Source organism: Schistocerca serialis, chromosome 4, assembly GCF_023864345.2.
Source record: "Schistocerca serialis cubense isolate TAMUIC-IGC-003099 chromosome 4, iqSchSeri2.2, whole genome shotgun sequence".
Classification (NCBI taxonomy): Eukaryota; Metazoa; Arthropoda; class Insecta; order Orthoptera; family Acrididae; genus Schistocerca; species Schistocerca serialis.
The window spans coordinates 104,342,912-104,355,146 of record NC_064641.1 but is presented as its reverse complement, the minus strand read 5'-3'; the positions used below and the strand labels follow the sequence as shown (position 1 = coordinate 104,355,146).

Below are 12,235 nucleotides of genomic sequence, written 5' to 3'. Positions count from 1 at the left end.
GTCTCCCTCTACGATTTTCACCCTCCACGCTGCCCTCCAATACTAAATTGGTGGTCCCTTGATGCCTCAGAACATGTCCTACCAACCGATCCCTTCTTCTAGTCAAGTTGTGCCACAAACTTCTCTTTTCCCCAATCCTATTCAATATCTCCTCATTAGTTATGTGATCTACTCATCTAATCTTCAACATTCTTCTGTAGCACCACATTTCAAAAGCTTCTATTCTCTTCTTGTCCAAACTATTTATCGTCCATGTTTCACTTCCATACATGGCTACACTACATACAAATACAGGAAATTATAGAAATATCCAATCAGCCTTCTGCAAAGACTGACAGTTTCTTCTTAATGTAAAGAAATGCGAAGTTGTCCACTCAATAAAAGATAAAGGAGTGGTATCCTTTGACTATTGAATAATGAGACCCATCTAGAGTCAGACACGTCAAACAAAGATTTTGGAGTAACAAGTCGAACGACAACACTCTCTCACCTGTAGGTAAATGAAATGGCAGCTTTCATTCCTTGGCAGGATACTGGGAAACCGCATTTTTTGTACGGAAGGTATTGTGTATAAAACACTTACGCAAAGGGTGTGACTAACAGGGTACATACACCTTATACAAAGAACGCGGTGACAATAGTCAGGGAATCTGTTTACTCGCAGAAGAGCTACTCCAAGCATGAGGTGATACATCTCCACTGGAAACTGCATAGAAAACTTGAAGAATCGTCTTCGTGAGACAAAACTGCGAATGTGCTTCAGCCTCCTACCTGTCCGCACCGCAGAGGTGGCGCCGTTAAAACTGGGCAAACAACAGAGGCATTCAGGCAGCCGCAGCCCCTCCTCCCAAACCCCATCCACGCGTGGAGCCGTACGGAACCGTAATACGTCCTACTGTAGAAAGTACCCTCTGTCTCGCAAACCACAGCGAAACAGCGTAATCTGCAGCGAATTTCAAGATCTCGGGCCAGCCCGGTGCTAGGGGCATACCCACTGGGATTAGCTCGGTGGGCACGGCCGGCAACGTAGGTTTATATAGCACGAAGGAACGCTGCAGGTAGTGTGGACTAGTTTTAAGCATTTGTACAACGTAGTATAGAATTAGAAAAGAGAGCAGCGTATTAACCCTGTAGATAGCTCAGTAGTCAAGCTATCATGTATAACGAATAATGATAGCATAAGCAAGAGATTTCCACAGTGGAGTAATAACGTAACACAATAGACAACCTGTAGTAAAATAAGGTAGCTGCAGTAACTGTAATGTACGGGGTGTTCAAAAAGTCTCTACGCAGTGCCGTATGATTGTTAGCCGCGCGTGCCGTATGCCACAGTAAATATACCGAAATGAAACTCAGTGAAATACAAGTTACTAATTTATTGAATATTCATTTTTACTTACAAATTTTCACATTAAATGTTGAAAGTGTCCCCCCCCCCCCCTATTGTTGAATACACAATTCAATCGTGTAATCATGTTTCCAAACACAAGCTATAACATTTCTTCTGTCGCAGAAGCAGTGAAAGTGGATATTGCAGTTTTCAATTCATCGATGGATTTTGGGCTGTTTTTATAGACAGTTGCTTTCGCTGCTCCTCAGAAGAAAAAGTCAAGTATACTTCAATGGATACCGTATCTGTTCTTTCGGACATGTCCGAAAGAACAGACTCGATATCCATTTAAGTATATAGTTCTGGCAATACCGGCCATGACCTTCCTCTTCTGTGCGGATGCTCACATATTACCCGAACACTTACGGGGCTTGTTAAGAATGTCTTCCACGAGTAATGAGCGTGTTGGGTAGGGACACTACCAATGTAGTGTGTGGACAAGAAGGTGAGAATGTGGGTTTCGCGGGAGGCGTGCGCGGTCGCACTATCCTCTGTGCCCTCGGTAGCTCAGATGGATAGAGCGTCTGCCATGCAAGCTGGAGATTCCGGGTTCGAGTCCCGGTCGGGGCACACATTTTCACCTGTCCCCGTTGATATATGTCAACGCTCGTCTGCAGCTGGAGCTATTAATATGTAATTCTAAAAAGTCAAGTAGTGGTAGGTCGGGCGATCGTGGAGGCCAAAGTCCCTGTGAAATTATGCGATCACCAAAAACATCATTTGAACGCGGTTACACCATCTTGTTGAAAATAACCGTTCAGTATTTCACTTAACACAAGTTCTCCTCTGAATGGGTACTGAATATCACTGCAGTATCGTTGTGCGTTTATTGTTTCGTTGAAAAATGTGGGACCCACAATCCGACGTCTAGAAATTGCAATCCAAACTCCTGTCTTCACAGAATGAAGTGGTTGCTCATGAATACACAATGGATTTGCAGTACTCCACATACGAGAATTTTGCGAGTTGATGTACCCGCATAAATGAAACCACGCCTCATCAGTGTAAAACGTTTCATTAAGAATATCCCTTCCATTTTGTTGAACGAAATTTTTGAAACATTGACAATAATGCAGTCTCTTGCCATGATCAGTATTTTTTCAATTCTTGCACGACTGTCACTTTGTATGGGAAAAGTTCTAATTTTTTCCTTACAGCTGTGTGGGCCGTTCCGACACTAACAACGATTTCCTGGGCGAGTTTTCTTACTGACTTGTTCGGACTCATGGACATTTTATCGGAAATATCGAGTAGTTTATCCTTAAACAAAACGCTAGGACGACCACTTCTCGGTGCATCTGTCACTGAACCAGTACTTCGAAATTTGTCAATCAAATCTCGCACAGTATCGCGATGTGGGAGTGTTGTCCCCGGGAAAACTGAATTAAATGTTACGACGAACTGAAACAGTGTATTTACCATCAGCTTTGAACGCTTGTTCGACTAAAAACACACGTTCATCAATGGTTAGCATTTTAACAGTGACAAAAACGAAACAAACGAACAAAGGAACTAAACGTAAACGTTCACGTCAACACGTAACGACGCACACCAACGATACTACTGACGCTGGCTGAGATAAACGAAACAGTGGAATGTTGGGAGAGTCCACTTGAAAGAAAGTAACCCAGGCAGGCGAACAATCATACGGCACGTGCGTCTAACAATCATACGGTACTGCGGAAAGACTTTTCGAACATACAATAATTTTAAAAAAATACCACAGCGAGGCCAGAGTAGGCGTGTTGATGTAAGCATAAATAATTACTAAATTCTCCTATCCTACATTCGTATTCCAGATTTGGTTTTTTCCCCCTGCACCGTGATACCGACCGTCGGTAGGCCCAGTTGCGTCCCACGTCCGAAAAGCTGTTAACTATGGGACTGTACATCACGATTTCGCTGTATTGATGTGTGTGGTAAGAAGCGATCTCAACTGGTTTATGTCTGCTTGGCCTCCAGTGCTGGTCATGTCTGCAACCTATCCCCAGTGGACTACGTGTCTTGGCTTAAGGGTCAGCAGGATTGCTTTCAATTTGCAGCATACCGCTGAGGGGGCTGTTGATGCATAGCTTTAGGAAATGCATTCCACGACAGAGTTAGTCACCGCGTAGGATACGTGTCGCTGCCCCCGCGTGGGCGAGGCCGGCCCCGGAGGCGTCGACTGCCAGTCATTCACTCCCTGGTGACGGCCAGTGCTTCCCAGCACCTGCTGAAAGCTCAGGAAGAGTTAGCTTCTAGAGACATTCCAGTAACAGTGGCCGGAAGTGGCCTATGGCCTATGGCTGCCGATTTCGTGAGACTCAAGGGAGTAGTCGACTCACAGCCCTCAGTCGGTGAAGTCGTATTGGGAGGAGGCGGTGCCTTTCTACTCGATTTCTCAGCTCGGTAGTACGTAACCCTTTGTGAGCAACAAAGCTGCTTTTACAATTATGGAAGGTCTACGAGAATCTCAAGTACGTTTCCACCTGTAGGCGTGGAATTCCGTTTAATAATTCTCCGGTTTCCTAGCCGAGTGTTACCTAGGGTGCTCGATAGGAGGAAGCATGTTATCCCACAGCTAGTTGGAGGTCTCGGCGAGGTATAATTGACACAAATGAACTCCAACATTCTCCACTGAAAATTTGAGTGTGCTATGATATTTTTTCCCGTATTTATATTACATATTGTTCTCGTCTCGTTGTTGACATTGACGGCGAAATTTGATGACAACAGGCCGGAGGCAGTGTATGAACTATCAGCAGTGTACGAACTATATTTCAGTCCAGAGCTTGGTTTTCCGATTCTTCCTGAGAGTCGTCAGACAGATACAGGGCTTTAGTCATTGATTTTGGAGTAGCGAGAGGTCTAAACCTGCCTCGCGTTTCAGAATGACGCTGGAAAGCCTTCTTCGGAGTGATTTAATTCACTACTGGCCATTAAAATTGCTACACCACGAAGATGACGTGCTACAGACGCGAAATTTAACCGACAGGAAGAAGATGCTGTGATATGCAAATGATTAGCTTTTCAGAGCATTCACAAAAGCTTGGCGCACGTGGCGACACCTACAACGTGCTGACATGAGGAAAGTTGCTTTCTCATAAGCAAACATCAGTTGACCGCCGTTGCCTAGTGAAACGTTGTTGTGATGCCTCGTGTAAGGAGGAGACCATCACGTTTCCGACTTTGATAAAGGTCGGATTGTAGCCTATCGCGATTGCGGTTTATCGTATCGCGACATTGCTGGTCGCGTTGGTCGAGATTCAATGACTGTTAGCAGAATAAGGAATCGGTGGGTTCAGGAGGGTAATACGGAACGCCGTGCTGGATCCCAACGACCTCGTATCACTAGCAGTCGAGATGACAGGCATCTTATCCGCATGACTGTAACGGATCGTGCAGCCACGTCTCGATCCCTGAGTCAACAGATGGGGACGTTTGCAAGACAACAACCATCTGCACGAACAGTTCGATGACGTTTGCAGCAGCATGGACTATCAGCTCGGAGACCAGGGCTGCGCTTACGCTTGACGCTGCATCACAGACAGGAGCGCCTGCGATGGTGTACTCAACGACGAACCTGGGTGCACGAATTGCAAAACGTCATTTTTTCGGATGAATCCAGGTTCTGTTTACAGCATCATGATGGTCGCATCCGTGTTTGGCGACATCGCGGTGAACATACATTGGAAGCGTGTATTCGTCATCGCCATACTGGCGTATCACCCGGCGTGATGGTAAGGGGTGCCTTTGGTTACACGTCTCGGTCACCTCTTGTTCGCATTGACGGCACTTTGAACGGTGAACGTTACATTTCAGATATGTTACGACCCGTGGCTCTACCCTTCATTCGATACCTGCGAAACCCTACATTTCAGCAAGATAATGCACGACCGCATGTTGCAGGTCCTTTACGGGCCTTTCTGGATATAGAAAATGTTCGACTGCTGCCCTGGCCTGCATATTCTTCAGATCTTTCACCAATTGAAAACGTCCGGTCAATGGTGGCGAAGCAACTGGCTCGTCACAATACGTCAGTCACTACTCTTGATGAACTGTGGTATCGTGTTGAAGCTGCACGGGCAGCTGTACCTGTACACGCTATCCAAGCTCTGTTTGACTCAATACCCAGGCGTATCAATGCTGATATTACGGCCAGAGGTGGTTGTTCTGGGTACTGATTTCTCAGGAGGTATGCACTCAAATTGCGTGAAAAAGTAATCACATGTCAGTTCTAGTATAATATATTTGTCCAAGGATATTCGTTTATCATCTGCATTTCTTCTTGGTGTAGCAATTTTAATGGCCAGTAGTGTAGTATAGCAATGCAGATAACTGCTCTTTATGCGGCAGCAGACCTTCAGGCTAAACTTCCGGAGGCACACGTGATGTAATTTGTAACACGCACAGAACTTCGCCAGGAGTGGCCGCGGCGACAAGTGGGACTTCCAGCGATGCCATAGAAGGTTCGATGACGGACGAAAGGAAGGCGCGTTAAATTCAAACTCATGCAACTCCGGATTGTGGCGAATGTGGTAGCTGCTTGTAGGGCGTAGACAAGTGAGGAGGGTGGCGAGAAGCTGTCGACAGCTGCTTGGGGCTTCTCACAGGTGAGGAGGATGGCGAGATTCGTGCAGCCGACTTTGGGATGTGCCATGAAGTACTGTCGTGATATTTATTGTGGAACACTGCTGTCACCTGGTTTACCAGTATTATCAGACATTAATTAATGAGGATCTGTGCCATCATCTTCACATGTTGACAGGCAGAATACCATACTAGGAACTAGAGACATATTTGGGTGAGAGACAGACTGGATGAAGGCATTTTATAAAACTGAGGCAGAACAGCCAATCACATCGTTCTTTCAGAAGCAGCGAGGAGGTGAGGATCAGGAAGTACCTGCTGGCGTTCACTAACGGTCTGTGGAGACCGCGGTCGCGTGGAGCTAAGAAAGTGGCAGACGGCACTGAGCGGCGACAGTCCACGGGGCTTTAGCTTCTTATGCGCCTCTGTCTGCGATTTTTACGTTAGTTCAGGTATGGCGAAAGTACTCAGTCGCCCTGGTGCTCTATGTAGCTGGCGCGAGGCAAGCACGACAGATAATCCAGTGGGAAGCGACAGTTTTTTTTTATTATGGTTTTAGGGCGGAAAACAGCTATGGTCATAAGCGCCCATTCTGCGGCTTAGTGAAGGATAAAAACAGGAATTTAAATCAGTAGCAATGGGAGCGAAACTCAAGAAGGAGGGAAACTAAGAACGGAAGCGAGTCTTAGAAAAGTGCTATTCAAGGGGGGTTGTTTTCCCCGAAAAGAGCTTCAAATGACCGATGTCATCTCACTAACACTTATAAACTCAAGAGCGCGATCGGCTGAGAGCGCGTCATCTGTTAAATGGGAATATGAGACGACAGCAGTAAACGGGCGCGTAGCGAATTAAAAGAGAAGTACTGAAGTATAAGATGTCTCACCGTCCAAGACTGAGAACGGTGAGGACAAAGCGGGGAAGGATCGCCACTTAAAAGATGTCGATGACTAAAAGGACAATGCCCAATCCGGATATTCGTTAAAATTGCCTTCGCCTGATGACGAGGACAGGAGGAAGAGGTCAGAAAAGGGAATTTATTATCCTGAAGAGCAGACCAATGTGTGTGCTATAAAAGAGCAACACGACGACATAAAACGCTCTGCAGATCGACAACAGAAACCATACGAACAGCGGGCCGAGGAAGAGAGACAGCAACCTTTGCCGCTATATCGGCTGCCTCCTTTCCGCGAATCCGAGCATATAATACACTCGATGCGCTGATGGCGACGGATGTATTGGACAGCCTGGAGAACAGTGTAAAGCTCCGCAGTAAAAACCGAACACTGGTCGGTAAGCTGAAATCTAATAGGGGTGTCGTCAACAATGTACGCACTCCCGACACCTAAGGTGGTCTTGGAGCCGTCAGTGTAAATAAATCTGGCATCAGCCCGAGGCAGGATTCGAACCTGCGACCGTAGCAGCAGCGCAGTTCCTGACTGAAGCGCCTAGAACCGCTCAACCACAGCGGCCGGCTCAACGTTTTATAACTTTGACATGACATATACAGGGTTTTTTATTTCCACCGTGTGCAAACTCTACGGAGTGATCGATGACAGGATACAGAACAAAAAACTTCAAATGACCTTATGTCCGGAAATGCATGGTTTCCACGCTAGAGACCATTTATTCAGTCATACTTTGTTACAGAGATTGCGTTCCTAACACGCGCAGTACCATGCAGCCACAGTTACAGTATGCGTGGTGTCCTTCTAGAGGCTGGTAATGTTTCTCATACGTCATGCCCTAGCGCCCTCTCCTGCCATAGTAATCGGTAATGTTGAGTCCGATTTCACTTCTCTTGCTGACTCACTTTGTAGTGGATATGATACAACGTTGTAAACAATGGTTCCGTATTGGAATCGAGAGCTTCGCGACATGGAGTTTACTTACGGAAAGGCAAATGGTAACGGACGGCGGGCAGCACGGTTGTATCAGGAGACATATCCCCGCCGACAATAACCACAGCATTCAATGTTTGCAACAGTGTTTCACCGTTTGTCTGAGACAGGGTCGTTTCAGGAAGCAGGAAATGGTTCAAATGGCTCTAAGCACTATGTGACTTAACGTCTGAGGTCATCAGTCCCCTAGAACTTAGAACTACTTAAACCTAACTAACCTAAGGACGTCACACACACCCATGCCCGAGGCAGGATTCGAACCTGCAACCGTAGCGGTCACGTGGTTCCAGACTGAAGCGCCTAGAACCGCTCGGTCACAGCGGCCGTCGAAGCAGGAAACCATGAAGCACGTACCAGAAACGTTCGGACACCAGACTTGGAGGAAAATGTTATTAACACTGTGGAAAGTCACCGGTGAGTCAGTACCAGGCACTTGGGCTGCCAGCACAGGGTAAGCCAGAAGACCGCGTGGAACATTCTCCACGACAATTGTTACTACACATATCAATCACAGCGTGTGCAGCGCTTACTAGCGACATAATTTCCACATTGGGAGTAGTTTTGGCACTGGTTCCTTCACCAGGCAACCACGATTCCTGGATTTGTCTCATTCATCCAATTGACAGATGAGGCCACCTTTACGTGCAGTGGTATCAGCCGGCCGTGGTGGCCGAGCGGTTCTAGGCGCTTCAGTACGGAACCGCGCTGCTGCTACGGTCGCAGGTTCGAATCCTGTCTCGAGCATGGATGTGTGTGCTGTCCTTAGGCTAGTTAGGTTTTAGTAGTTCTAAGTTCTAGGGGACTGATGACCTCAGATGTTAAGTCCCATAGTGCTCAGAGCCATTTTGAACCAATCACCTCCATCACTTCGTAGTCGATGTCTTCGCCGACGATGGCGGCATCTTCCAGCAGGATAATTGTCTCACAGGGCTACATTCTTGCTATAGCAGTACGAGGAGCGGGATAGTGAGCTCGTGCCGATGTCTCGACCACAACCAAATTCGGCCGATCTTAACCTCAAGGAACAGACTTGGGACGCTATCGGGCGCCAGCTGGATCCCACAAACCACCGACTCATAACATACGGGAATTGCGTGACTCGCGAGGAGACATTCAGCGCCATTAACTTCCAGAAAACTTCCGAGAACAAGAAACTTCCTGACAGATTAAAACTATGTGCCCGACCGAGACTCGAACTCGGGACCTTTGCCTTTCGTGGGCAAGTGCTCTACCAACTGAGATACCCAAGCACGACTCACGCCTCGTCCTCACAGCTTTACTTCCGCCAGTACCTCGTCTCCTACCTTCCAAACTTTACAGAAGCTCTCCTGCGAACCTTGCAGAACTAGCACTCCTGAAAGAAAGGATATTGCGGAGACATGGCTTAGCCACAGCCTGGGGGAAGTTTCCGGAATGAGATTTTCACTCTGCAGCGGAGTGTGCGCTGATATGAAACTTCCTGGCAGGTGAAAACTGTGTGCCAGACCGAGACTCGAACTCGGGACCTTTGCCTTTCGCGGGCAAGTCCTCTACCAACAAGTCGAATCTATGCCACGTAGAACTGCCTCTGTATTGTGTTCGAAACGGTATGAAACATCTGACCACAATATTCGGCTCACAGTGTGATTGGCAGGCAGTCAAAGAAGGTGCCGTACATCTGGCGAGAACGTGCTTGACAACCTCAATAACAAAAAATTCAAATGGCTCTGAGCACTATGCGACTTAACTTCTGAGGTCATCAGTCGCCTAGAACTTAGAACTAATTAAATCTAACTAATCTAAGGACATCACACACATCCATGCCCGAGGCAGGATTCGAACCTGAGACCGTAGCGGTCGCTCGGCTCCAGACTGTAGCGCCTAGAACCGCGCGGCCACTCTGGCCGGCCTCAAGAACAGGAGCTACCAGTGTAGTCCAGCGCCTATGCATCTGCCCCATACGCTCCGTGCTGATGACAAACGACAGGTTTGGCCTCTTAGCCGCTGCGCTTTGACACTGAGGACTGACGTTACCGAGATGTCATCCCGATTCAGAACTGCAACTAGCAGCATTGCTCGACCCCGGCGACGTGCAGGCGAACGTTTTCTTGTCTTTCTCTTTTTTCTTCTCACGCTCTATTCGTGAATGAAGCAAGAAAAGTCCTAGTACTTCACCTAATTAAGGAATAAACTCTGCCGCACACTTCACAGCGATTCGCAGTGTGTAAATGGAAAGTGTAAATGCAAACGCTACAGGTAAGGCACATAGATCGTTACTATCAAGAATGCGACCGCCCGCGCTGCAGTACTGTTTCCTGCAGCTTATTCGCATCGTAACGATGACGAGACGGAGAGGAGGCACAGGTGGGGTGACGCAGTGTTCAGGGAACCGGACTGCTGCTTCGTTGGAGATCAGAGCACGAAGTTAAGCATCTCTTCTTCACTTGAGGCAGATGCCGGAACGGTTCCTTAAAGAAGGTACAGTGGAATTCGCTCCCCAACCTTATTCATCAGAGCTGGCCTCGATACTCTAATAACCTCGATGTCGGCATGACGTTAAACCAAAACCAGCGGTACAACACGCGCACCCAACAAGATTATCGGCAATGTGGCCGATGGAGGCATCTGTGACAAAAGAGATCGAATGACAGCGTTCACTTTTTATTGATTTCTCGTCGCTGCCAAGATTAACTAGCAGACAACAGAATACGCTGCTTCAGACCGTCCACGTCCACGTGAGTTGGTCAGTGCCGAACCATAACCTCCGAGTTCCAGACCGTTTTACTTATCGACGCGTTAGGCGCACTTCGGTGTCTGATAGCCTAAGGTGGTGGCGAAGGGAAAGCTCCCAACGCCAGGCAACGTTTTTGGATTTCAATCGATCCGTCCATCCCATTCGGGCACTTCTTCGAGCTGTAGTAGAGCCGTTCTTCCGGAGCACCAGTCTACCGCCAGCCAGGCAGACGCAGACGTAGACGGCCCCGGCGCCTCCTCGCTGCGGCTAGTGGGCACACTCTACGCGCCTCGCCTCGGCAGCTGCAGTTTGCTCGGAGCTCGGCTGTACCCGGAGAACAAGCAAACCCACTCCCGAATACCCCTAGGGCCGCTTTTTTTATTACTATTATCGCCGGTGGCCCCTCTTTCTCCTAATACTCGTTCCTTTTTATTTCAGTTTTTCCCTTTGTGCGTCCGTCCGCTGCAGTCGGGCGCGAGAGCTGCATAGCTAAGTTAACGGCGCTTTGTGCACGGCGGCCGTGGTGGGGACAAAGGCGGCGGCGGGCGCGCTAGTCCGCCCGCTCTCTCCTCTCCGCGCCGACGTCTACGCCGAGTCTTGCCGGCCTATTTGCATAGCGGACCGGCTCTCTAGCTTTGGCTGGAACCAGTTGTCGGCCGGCCCGGGCGGACGCCTTATTTTTGCAAAAGTTTCGCGACCGGCACCGGCGCGGCTGCAACATTTCGGCCGTTCGGTCAGCAGAGGGATGGGAAGGGGGGGAGGCGAGGCAGTTGCTAGGAGACGAGCTGCACCTCCCCACCCCCAAAACGCCTCCCTCCCCTCGCCGCCGTGTTACTACTGCCTTATGGAGCGGCGAGCCGCGAGGCCACGGGTTCGAGCCCCGGTCTGGCTGACCTCTTGGCGTCCTCTGCCTTCTTTGTCGCCGCCCGGGCCGAGGTGTCCTGTCCTGTTCGGGGAAGGGCGAGGCTCTGATGCGTCCGTCCGGTCCATTGAAAAAGAACGATGGATTAGTAACGTTTCACTTGCCGTTGACCAACAGGTTACTACGCAGTTATAAACAGAGCGCAAACTCGGCCTGCTTAATGACTCGACCACATCCATTTCAAAGGAACCACCGCCTCGGGGGTAGCTTATCTAGAGCAACCGTAGAAAACGTGAATCTGAATGGCGGTTTGATTCCCCATCCATACGTCTCCACTATGATGTGTGCCCTGCCACTATGTCCTCCACCTCATCATACTGTACGTGAAAAATAGCTCGAGGCCCATTACCTATTGTGACACTTTTCGTTTTCAGTTTTTATAACTTATCTCTCTCCAGTCATCAGTCCTCTGACTGGTTTCACGCAGTCCGGCCCGCTGCTATTTCTTCTCCTGTGCCAAACTCTTCATCTCAAAAAATGACTCTGAGCACTATGAGAGTTAACATCTGAGGTCATCTGCCCCCTAGAGCTTAGAACTACTTAAACCTAACTAACTTAAGGACATCAAACACATCCATGCTCGAGGCAGGATTCGAACCTGCGAACGTAGCGGTCGCGCGGTTCCAGACTGGAGCGCCTAGAACCGCTCGGCCACTCAGGCCGGCTCTTCATCGCAGAACAGCCCCTACACCCACAACAACTTTTTCTCTCTCCTGCTCCCTCTACTTCTACAGAAGTTATTC

At 48.6% G+C, this 12,235-nt stretch overlaps 1 non-coding gene across 1 annotated transcript; it reads left to right on the top strand.

Moving 5' to 3' along the window:
* Positions 1–1,885: 1,885 nt before the first annotated feature.
* Positions 1,886–1,960, top strand: Trnaa-ugc (transfer RNA alanine (anticodon UGC)). The gene has a single exon. It is a non-coding gene; the product is annotated as a tRNA-Ala (tRNA).
* Positions 1,961–12,235: the final 10,275 nt, after the last annotated feature.